Below are 10,950 nucleotides of genomic sequence, written 5' to 3'. Positions count from 1 at the left end.
TTCTATTTGATTTCATAGTTGACCCAATAGCTTTTTAGTTGCCTGTTGTTTAGTCCTCATGTATTCATTTTTTTCTCATTTCTCTTTCTGTGGTTGATTTCTAATTTCATGCCATTGAGGTCAGAAAAGATGCTTGAAATAATTTCTACCCTCTTAAATTTGTTAAGGCTTGTTTTGTGTCCTAGACTGTGGTCTATCCTAGAGAATGTTCCATATGCATTTGAAATAATGTGTATTCTGGGTTTTTTTGGATGTGGCATCCTGTATGCATCAATTAAGTCTAGCTGTCTTATTGTGTCATTTAGGATTTCTGTTGCCATATTGATTTTCTGCCTGGAAGATGTGTCCATTGATGTCATTGGACTGTTAAAGTCTCTGACTCTTACCATATTCCTGTCAATTTCTCCTTCTCTGTCTGTTAGTATTTGTTTTATGTATTTAGGTGCTCCTATACAGGGTGCATATATGTTAAAGAGTTTGATAGCCTCTTAAGGTATTGACTCTTTTACCATTATATAGAGTCCTACTTCATCTTTCTTTCTGGCTTTTGTTTTAAAGTCTATTTTGTCTGGCATGTGTATTGATACCACTACTTTCTTGTAATTTCCATTTGGATGAAATATTTTTTCCTCCCCTCACTTCCAAAATATGTGTGTCTTTTGCCTTAAAGTAGGTCTCTTGTAGACAGCATGTTGTAGATTCTTGTTTTATTTTCCAATCTGCCACTGTATGTCTTTTGATCGGACCTTTTAGTCCATTGATATTTAAAGTACTTTTTCAACCATAATTCAAAAAGAGTCATGTACCACAATGTTCATTGCAGCACTATTTACAATAGCCACGAAATGGAAGCACCCTAAGTGTTCATTGACAGATGAATGGATAAAGAAGATGTGGCCCATATATATAGTGGAATATTACTCGGCCATAAAAAGAAACGAAATTGAGTTATTTGTAGTGAGGTGGATGGACCTAGAGTCTGTCATACAGAGTGAAGTACGTCAGAAAGAGAAAAACAAATAGCATATGCTAACACATATGTATGGAATCTAAAAAAAAGGGGAAAAATGTTCTGAAGAACCTAGGGGCAGGACAGGAATAAAGACACAGACACAGAGAATGGACTTGAGGACACAGGGAGGGGGAAGGGTAAGCTGGGACGAAGTGAGAGAGTGGCATGGACATATACACACTACCAAATGTAAAATAGATAGCTAGTGGGAAGCAGCCGCATAGCACAGGGAGATCAGCTTGGTGCTTTGTAACCACCTAGAGGGGTGGGAGAGGGAGGGTGGGAGGGAGACGCAAGAGGGAGGAGATATGGGGATATATGTATACATATAGCTGATTCACTTTGTTATACAGCAGAAACTAACACAACATTGGGAAGGAATTATACTCCAATAAAGATTAAAAAAAAGTATAGGGAACAAATCTATCATTCTAATTGTAGAAGGAAACCCCACCCAACTCATAGTTCAGAAAAATACCAATCTTACTGGGTTCTACCATGGACAGGATGGTTTCTCTTAGGACTTGACACAACATAAGTTCTCTAAACATATCACCCTTCTGCCTAGAATCGACCCTCAGCTACTGGGTGATGTCGCCAGTTCCTAGGAAAATAATCTCAGCACAGTCTTGTTTCCCACTTCTATCTCGCAATAATGTCTGCCAGAATGAAATCTATTACAACATGGGACAGCAGGACAGAGATAAAATCTACTTGGGTAATAAAAAGTTTGGCTTTCTCTTTCCATATTGCACAATTTTTCCATCCTCAGAGACAATAAGTTGAGGATGTGCTGTTTCAAGGTCTAAAATCACATCTACTAGAAATGGCTTGGTAATTCTATCAATGCCAGAATATTGTAGAGGAAGGTTAAATCCATACTTGTTTAATTGGAATGAAAATGCTCAGAGCATTTCAGGATTTGATACTTGCACTGGATACTCTTAACCTGCTTCAGTAATTCCAGTTCTGACTGCACACACTTACCCGCTACCTCCCTCAGCAGATGTTTCAATGTGGAAGCATGATCTGTAAATGTTACAAAGTTTTCATAGAGTTTTGTTAAAATGTCCATCTCTTCATCTTCCATCTGCCTGGGAATATCCTCTTGCTGATTCTGTAGAAACAGTCTAAATTTGCTCACATTCAGAATTTATTTCTTCTCTCCTATATTTAACCTGCTTCCTCTGTTCAACTGATTGGCTGGCTTGCAGAGTTATCACTTTTTCAACTTGTTCCATATCACTCTTCAAGGGCTCAACGGTACACTGTAGAATTTTCTTGTGATGAGAGGCAGCTTTCTTAATGGGGCAAATGTAGTGTTTCCATTGTTGAATGAAGAAACTGCACTGTGTACATAAAACCTCTAGGTCCTTCCCTAAAAAGGGTCAGAAACTGATTGTGCTTCTCACACACAGAACTCTCTTTCTGCCCCTTCCACGTGCTCCTTCTGATCTGGAGTAAATTAGCAATTTCAGTCAAATGACTGAGCTGGGGATGGTATCACTTAGGTCCTTCCAAGCCATGTTGATGCATGAGTGACAGAAGTTGTGCCCACAGTTGATGGTTACTGGATCTTTCCAGTTATCCACACAGATGGGGGTAGCTAGACACCTCTTGTGGCTGTACCAAGGCTGTCACGAACTCCACTGAGTTGAGAACAGAAGTGGTGGATAAGAATGCTCCCTCTGGCAAGGCCTGCTCAAGCTCAAGACCCAGTGAGAAGTGGATATCCTCCCCCAGCGATAGCAGATTGAACAGTTTTATGTTTCACTGGACCGCCATACTGATGACAGCCACCGAAGTCATGTTCAGTCCCCTGTACCTACTTCAACTTGAAGGGCAAGGGAGATTCACTGCTTGTAGCTCTATCACAAATTAGCCCACCCAGATTTAACATTAATGACTTTCTTCTACAAGTAACTAACCACAGGTTCAAGCAAGTAATCTCTCCACTGGGGAGAAAAGCTTTTAATTTCAAAATTTCCTAGACTGGCAATCACAATATAATAATTATTTCAGGCAAGAATCATCAATGACTGCAAATACTGTAAGGTAAAATTTCATGGGAAATAATATACTCACACAATCTCAAAATATCACTCTGAGAATTATAGTTCATGTATAGAGAGACAAAATAAGTGCTTTACAATGTAGAGACTAGAGAACACTTCCTGACCAATGAATGGATAAATTGATGGCCTGCGATGGGAAGAAAAACAGCACATATGGAACAGTTCTGCCCCCCCTCCCCACCATTATCCGAATCTAGTCACAGGGAAATAATCACCAAAATTGAAACCATGGAACATTCAATGGTCTTAAACACTGCATAAGCAAGAATGACACTGAAAAAGAAATTATGGGGGAGTGTTCTACATTAAAAGAGACTAAAGAAACAACTAAGAGAAATTCATGATCTTAAGCTTTGATTCTAGATAGGCAGGAAAACTGCTGTAAAGTGGATAGTATGGGACAAAAGGGAAATTTTGAATACGCACTATTTATTGGACAAGAGTAATATCATAGTTAACCATCTTGAATTCTAAAATTACACTTTAGCTACATAAGAAAGTATTCTATTCTTAGGAAATACATAATGAAATACTTATAGATGAGGGGTCATGAACTTTGAATGTTACTCTGAAATACTACTTTACCAAAAGCAGGTGTCATGGTTTTGATATGATGTGGGAGTGTGATGGCTGTGACTATAAGACTTCATAGAGATGGAATAGTTCTCTATTTGGTGGTGGCTACATGAATCTGCATGTGATAAGTGTCACAGAACTATATGTACTCATTTGACCAATATCAAATTCTTGGTTTTCATATAATATTGCTAAGAAACATGGGAACGTAGACAGTGGGTCCATGGGACCCCTCTGTACTATCTTTAAAAGTTCCTTGAATCTATCATTATTTCAAAATATTAAAGTTTAGGACCCAGGTTATAATCCTCAGTTTGGCTCAAATGAAATTCCCGTTTTTCTTCTTAACTTGATTGTTAATTGAATTTTGTCAAAAACATGTACTATTTTTTACACTTAAAAAAAATCATAATGTTGATATCTATAGTCAGTATCACATTGATTAATAGCCACTCTCCTTCATGGACACGTCACCTTCATCTGGCTCTATCAAGACCACTTTCAGAATGACGTTGTTAATCCACTAATTGCCAAATCCAACGGATTTTTTTTACATGTATATGAAATATTTTTATTGTTGTTAGTTTTATAGAAACAGGGTTGTATTATTCACACTTTTCCGCATCTTGCTTTTCTTTTTTTTGAATTTTATTTATTTTTTTATACAGCAGGTTCTTATTAGTCATACATTTTATACACATTAGTGTATACATGTCAATCTCAATCTCCCAATTCATCACACTCCCACCCCCACCCCCATCCCCACCCCCCGCTGCTTTCCCCCCTTGTTGTCCATATGTTTGTTCTCTACATCTGTGTCTCAATTTCTGCCCTGCAGACCGCTTCACCTGTACCATTTTTCTAGATTCCATATATATGCCTTAATATATGATATTTGTTTTTCTCTTTCTGACTTACTTCACTCTGTATGACAGTCACTAGATTCATCCACGTCTCTACAAATGACCCAATTTCATTCCTGTTTATGGCTGAGTAATATTCCATTGTATATATGTATCACACCTTCTTTATCCATTCATCTGTTGATGGGCATTTAGGTTGCTTCCATGACCTGGCTACTGTAAATAGTGCTTCAGTGAACACTTGGGTGTATGGGTCTTTATGAATTATGGTTTTCTCTGGGTATATGCCCAGTAGTGGGATTGCTGGGTCATATGGTAGTTCTATTTTTAGTTTTTTAGGGAACCTTCATACTGTTCCCCATAGTGGCTGTATCAATTTACATTCCCACCAACAGTGCAAGAGGGTTCCCTTTTCTCCACACCCTCTCCAGCATTTGTTGTTTGTAGATTTTCTGATGATGCCCATTCTGACTGGTGTGAGGTGATACCTCATTGTAGTTTTGATTTGCATTTCTCTAATGATTAGTGATGTTGAGCAGCTTTTCATGTGCTTCTTGGCCATCTGTATGTCTTCTTTGGAGAAATGTCTATTTAAGTCTTCTGCCCATTTTTTGATTGAGTTGTTTGTTTTTTACTATTGAGCTGCATGAGCTGTTTATATATTTTGGAGATTAATCTTTTGTCTGTTGATTCATTTGCAAATATTTTTTTCCCATTCTGAGGGTTGTCTTTTCATCTTGTTTGTAGTTCCCTTTGTTCTGCAAAAGCTTTTAAGTTCCATTAGGTCTCTTTTGTTTATTTTTGAAAAACATGTACTATTGATTCATTTCTTTGGTAAAAATCTAGTAACTGGAAGAAGTGACAAACGAGGTACCTAGAGAATCCAGAAGGCTGTATGTGGTCCCTTCGCAGCGCCCTCTAGTTGTTCTGAATGTGTGGTTCCCAGACCAACATCATCAGCATCACCTGGGAGATGGTTAAAAATGCAGCTTCCTGGGTCCCACCTGGGATCTACTGTGTCAGAACATGGAGGGGTGGCTCAGCAGTCTGTGTACAGGCCTTCTTCCTTTCATCACGCTGTGACTTATTTACAAATGGAGGGATGGTGGTACCCTGCATCGAGAGGGCTATTGGTGCCATCTTTCCAGCAGCGTTTGCTCACTTCATGCCTCTGTGCCACATTTTGGTAATTCTCACAATATGTCAGTTTTTCATCATTATTATATTTGAATGGTGACCTGTGATGAGTGATCTTTGAAGTTACTACTATCACCCGCTGAAGGTTCATATGATGGTTGTTAGCATGGCAATAAAAAAATTTTAATTAAGGCATTACATTGTTTTTTAGACAAAATGCTATTGCACACATGATAGACTACAGTACAGTGTAAACACACTTTTGATACACATTGGGAAACCAAAACACTTGCATGACTCACTATTTTGTGATAGTCCTGTTCTTGGAGTAGTCTGGGACCAAACCCACATTTTCTGAGTTATGCATGTGTCAGTAATATCTCTGAGTGATTCTGACACATGCTGAAATTTAAAACTGATTTACAAACACTTTCTATGTGCTCCCCCTCACTGGAGAGGCCACAGTTACCAGCTGTGTCCTAAAGGTTCCTCAATCTCTAGGTGTGGTTCAGGTGGATCTACCTGAAAGTCTTGCGTCCAAATGCCATTTGGCCATTTCTAGATGCCTCTTCCCCAATTGCCAACACTTCACTCTGTCTTACATTGAATTAATTACCCCTCCTAGCCTGTTAAGAGGTAGGTAATCACGGGATTACCTATTTCAGTGAATAATATCTCCACACCCAATGGCCCACACCACTTTTCCTCAACTCCATTTCTCTCTCCCAAATCAGGGTGGCAGCAGCTCTCACCAGGGCCACTTCTCTATTATCCTAAATGGCCCATTCGCTGGGTCCTCTTCAGTCCCTGTCATCATTCTGTTCTCTGGAATGCACTTTTCAAAAAAAAATTGATCTTATTACACCTCTGCTTTAAAAACTCATCTCCTTTACTGTTATTAGGATAAGTATCCTGACCCTAGACTGAGGGCTTGTGAGGGGAGTTTGTTGGCAATGCTTGTTTTTTAATACCTGGCTTCTTATTTCAGACCTGCATTCTCTTTGTGACAATACATCAAGCTGTACGCTAATGAATTCTACAACTTTTTTGATGTATGTGAGACTTCCATAGACAAATTTATTTAAAAATGCACAAGCCAGGATCAGATCCAGTGACCCCTCCATCCTGACTACAGAGGGGATGACAAGGAGTGTCCTGAACCACTCAATCATGAGAGAGCTCTTTCTCTCACCAGAGTTGGAAACCATTACAGCCGCCAGTAAGGCAAACTGGTGTTCACACTCCTGGCCTGAGCACAACTGTGTGAACATGGGCCTGGTGCACAGTAGGGGCACAGCTGGTAAGTGGCTGAGCCAGTGTCAGATCCACTCTCACAGGAACCACACTCTTCAGATCTGAGACTCACAGTAGAGGCTAATGGGTATCTGCTTCAGATGCAATTATAATCTTCCTCACTACAAGAGTCACTTTCTGTCTTCTCACTGCTTGCTTGAGTCTCAAGTACCCGAGGAGGTAGGTTCTACCACCAACTCACTTCACAGAGAATGAAATCGAGGCACAGGGGGGTGAGCTAACCCGTGCTCCCAAGCTTCCAGCTAACTGGCAGAGCCCGGACTCAAATGCAGAGTCTTGTTCCAGAGTCCACTCCACACTGACCACACCTAGGGTCACTGGGACACGGCAGAGGGCAGGGGACATTGTGCAGCTTGGAGGTGGGGCTGGAAGGAAGGCTACTTGAGACCCGACCATGATGCACGTCTGTGGTCACACAGCTAGTTAGTGAGTGACCAGGGGTCTGAACTCAGTTTCCTCTTACTGCACATCCCTGTTATCACCGTTTCCCTTGGCTGGGGGTCACCAAAATCCTTGCTGCAAATGCAGATTCCCTGGCTCACCTATGGAGACAGAACAGAAGCAGTTTCTTTTTTTAAGTAAACATTTATGGATGTAGACCATACATACATAAAGACACACACACATCATTTTACATATCCTGAGAATGATTACAAAGTGAACATAGTCCCATAAGCCACCAAGCCCACAGATAGAACAGTACCTGCTCCCTTTCCCCTCCTGGCCACTCTCCATCACTGCCTCCACTCTCCTCCCCAAAGATAACTGCCACCTGCTGCTAAACCATGCACTGGTTTGGCCTGGTTTTGATCTTCATATGAGGGGAGCCATACACAGTATGTTATTGTATTTCTGGACTCTTCAGCTCAATATGATAGGTGGGGAATTCATCCTTATTTTTCTGTTTTTCAGATCCCTTTTCTTGGTGAATAGTAGTCCATTGCATGCCTGTACTGCTGTTCATTAGTTCATTCTGTTGCTGAAAGCCCTTGGGTTGTTTCCAGATTTCCCCTATTGGGAATTGTGTTGCTACGTGCTTCCTTGCACAAATGGACACATTTCTAAACATAAATAACAGGAGTGGAATTGCTGAGCTGAAGGGTTGTGTAGGTGCATACTCAGCTTAAGTAGAAAGAACCAAACTGGTTTTCAAGGTGGTTGGACCAATTTTCATTCTGATTTTTCTTTTTATCAGCTGTCATCACCTGACACTTTATTGGATCAGATATTAAAAAAATATGTTAAAACATTTTTGTCCCCTGCATATATGCAGGAGATTTATGTTTTTGTTTTTCATCTGTGCTGCTCTAGGCGAGCAAGGACTTGGTTTTGTTTACTTCAGTTTCCCCAACACTAAGAACACTTAGGTGCTACTCGATGCTCATGTGACAATGTGTAAATACACTAGTATTTATGTTGTGAGTGTACAGTATATGCAGCAAAAAAAAAGGTTTAAATTAATGCATTAACAGATTATTTGGGGGCATTGGTGGACTTCCTTTTTTATCCTCTACATATTTTAAACAATATACACTCCCTTTTTAAAAAATTGTATTTCCTATTAGAGAAACAATTTTATGATTGTGAAGGACACCATTTTATATAATGTTAAGTAGAGCGAAGCAGATTATGAAACTGCATGTAAAATATACTGCCATTTATCACCTGTCGTATAAAAAAAAAAAGATGTGGATATATACCAACTTCTGAAAGCACACAGTTGAGAGCATGAATCTTGATTTATCTAAGTGGTAGGATGATGGCTGATTATCCCCCCATTAGTGTTCTTATGTGTTGTTGCTGTTTGTTTTTTTTTTTTGCGGTACACGGGCCTCTCACTGCTGTGGCCCCTCTCGTTGCGGAGCACAGGCTCCGGATGCGCAGGCTCAGCGGCCATGGCTCACGGGCCCAGCCGCTCCGCGGCATGTGGGATCTTCCCAGACCGGGGCACGAACCCGTGTCCCCTGCATCGACAGGCGGACTCTCAACCACTGCGCCACCAAGGAAGCCCTCTTATGTGTTTTTAAATTTCTATTTTCCTGATATAAAATTATATAAGAAAATATTAATCAAAATAGTGAAAATAATGCCAATCAAAACTGAAGTACTTCATGGGTAGTATGTACTTTCCATGCATTCGCATTTGAAATATTTACTGAATTTCTGGTTATTAGGCTAGAGATACTCTAAGTGTAAAGTATTGTTTCTGTCCCCAACCTACAAATGGGGAAACAGCTTTCAAGGGAGGCAGGATAACCTGCCCTCTTCTCAGGGATGTAGTGCAGCTGAGCCTCATGGGAGTCTTATACTCTGCATATGATGTAATCATAATAAATGTTCTCTGCCAACCAATGAAAAGCCTAGTGTGCCGTACTTCGTTTTTCCCTCATCAGTAACTTTCCTTTTACCTAATATTCCCCAGCCTCCCCACTACCTTCTGCAAATTTTGCTCAGGGACGTGTAATTTTGCAGCCTCCCTGACAATTTGCTACCTAACCGGGAAGGGCGGGGGAGCCAGAGGGCCCTGAATCACATCTCCCCTCCTCTGGGAGTAAATGGACAACCTTACAAAGCTTTTCAGATTTCAGTTCATCATCAGCAAAGATGAAATTAAGTGGCATTGAGAGGATCAAAGGAGGATCACAAAGGTGCAATGGAGAGCCTGTTTATCACCTGACCTAATCTAGGCGGGGCCTGGCCCTCCTCTCTCATCTCTAAGCAGCACCTCTGAACACGCCCCACACACCCCTCCATGCCCAGGGCCCACCCTCCCATCTATGGAGGAGCCACAGCCTTTAGGGCTGGACCCCAACAGCTCCACCCTCCTGGGGGTGTATATATACCCGTCACATCCCAGACCCCACCATGTGTTGGGAGAGCAGCCTGAGGACCTGGCCCAGGAACCCAGAGAGAACTGCCCCCTCAGGTAAGCAGGGATCAAGGATGAGGCAAGACCATGGGGCTTCCTGAGCCGCTGCTCCAGGCCCAGCCTAGGGATCCACCTCCAAGGGTATCCAGACTGGGGTTTGGCGTATGTAAAAACCTGTCCTTTATTAGGGTTCCCAGTCCCACAGCGGGCCTTGTCCTAACTCACCTAAATGTTTGCTGAGAGCACAGATGCCCAGTTCCCACCCTGTCCAGGGCCCAAGGATGGAGAGACTGGTATCTGTGTGTGAGAAAGCCCCCAGAGGCTGGTCTGAAGCCCCTGTGGGATCCCTCTCCAAGATGGCTCAGTCAGGGGCACTTTGTGGTGGTAACCAAAATTTCAGAAACCAAGACCTGATTGAAATAGAGGCCTTTATTTGGGGGTTGTTAGGACGGCAGCCCCAGAGACCCAGATTCATGAAGCACTTGACCTGTGTTCCCTGAGTCCAAGCTGGGGAAGGCTTATCAAGGCAAAGAACCTGCAAGGTTACATAAAATAAGGGTGCTAAGCAAAGAAGCATTGGCTGGGGCTGCAAACGATTACACAGCTGCAGGTGCGGGGGCGGGGAAGTTGAAACTGCAAAGTTACCCCAGAGCTGTCAGCAGACGCTGTTGTGAAAATGGCTGGTGGTGTCCTTGAGCCGCAACCAGTTCAGAAAATCAAATTCTCAGTGATGCACGGTCATGTCTGAAACCACAACAAAGGTGGCCACCGGGCTCCTCTTTGATTTTTAAATCCGTCATCAGTGTGTAGGTGGAGAGTGGAGGGATTAGAGCTATGGGGCCCTGAACGAACTCGGTCTTCCTCAACTTCACCACTGCCTGCTTGCAGACACAGAGAGTACAAGTTAAGTTGCCCAAAGTCACTCAGTTCCTAAGGGAGACTGGAAACCTGGCCAGGATTTTAGTCATTCAACAGCTTAGTCGGGGACTGAGGTGATATTTGGAGATGCCATCATGGCGGGATAACAAGGAGTTGACAGTCACGTGTGGGATGCAGATTTCCAAAACCTGGGTAAATTTACAACAGCCAGAGTGGAAAGAGTTC

At 41.9% G+C, this 10,950-nt stretch overlaps 1 pseudogene; it reads right to left on the bottom strand.

Annotated features, from left to right (window-relative positions):
* Positions 1-1,722: 1,722 nt before the first annotated feature.
* LOC136123144 (tripartite motif-containing protein 60-like) lies at positions 1,723-6,211 on the bottom strand (annotated as a pseudogene).
* Positions 6,212-10,950: the final 4,739 nt, after the last annotated feature.

The sequence above is a fragment of the Phocoena phocoena genome, chromosome 5 (genome assembly GCF_963924675.1).
Source record: "Phocoena phocoena chromosome 5, mPhoPho1.1, whole genome shotgun sequence".
In the NCBI taxonomy this organism is placed as follows: Eukaryota; Metazoa; Chordata; class Mammalia; order Artiodactyla; family Phocoenidae; genus Phocoena; species Phocoena phocoena.
The sequence above is the reverse complement of the archived record's forward strand: the minus strand, read 5'-3'. Positions and strand labels throughout refer to the sequence as shown.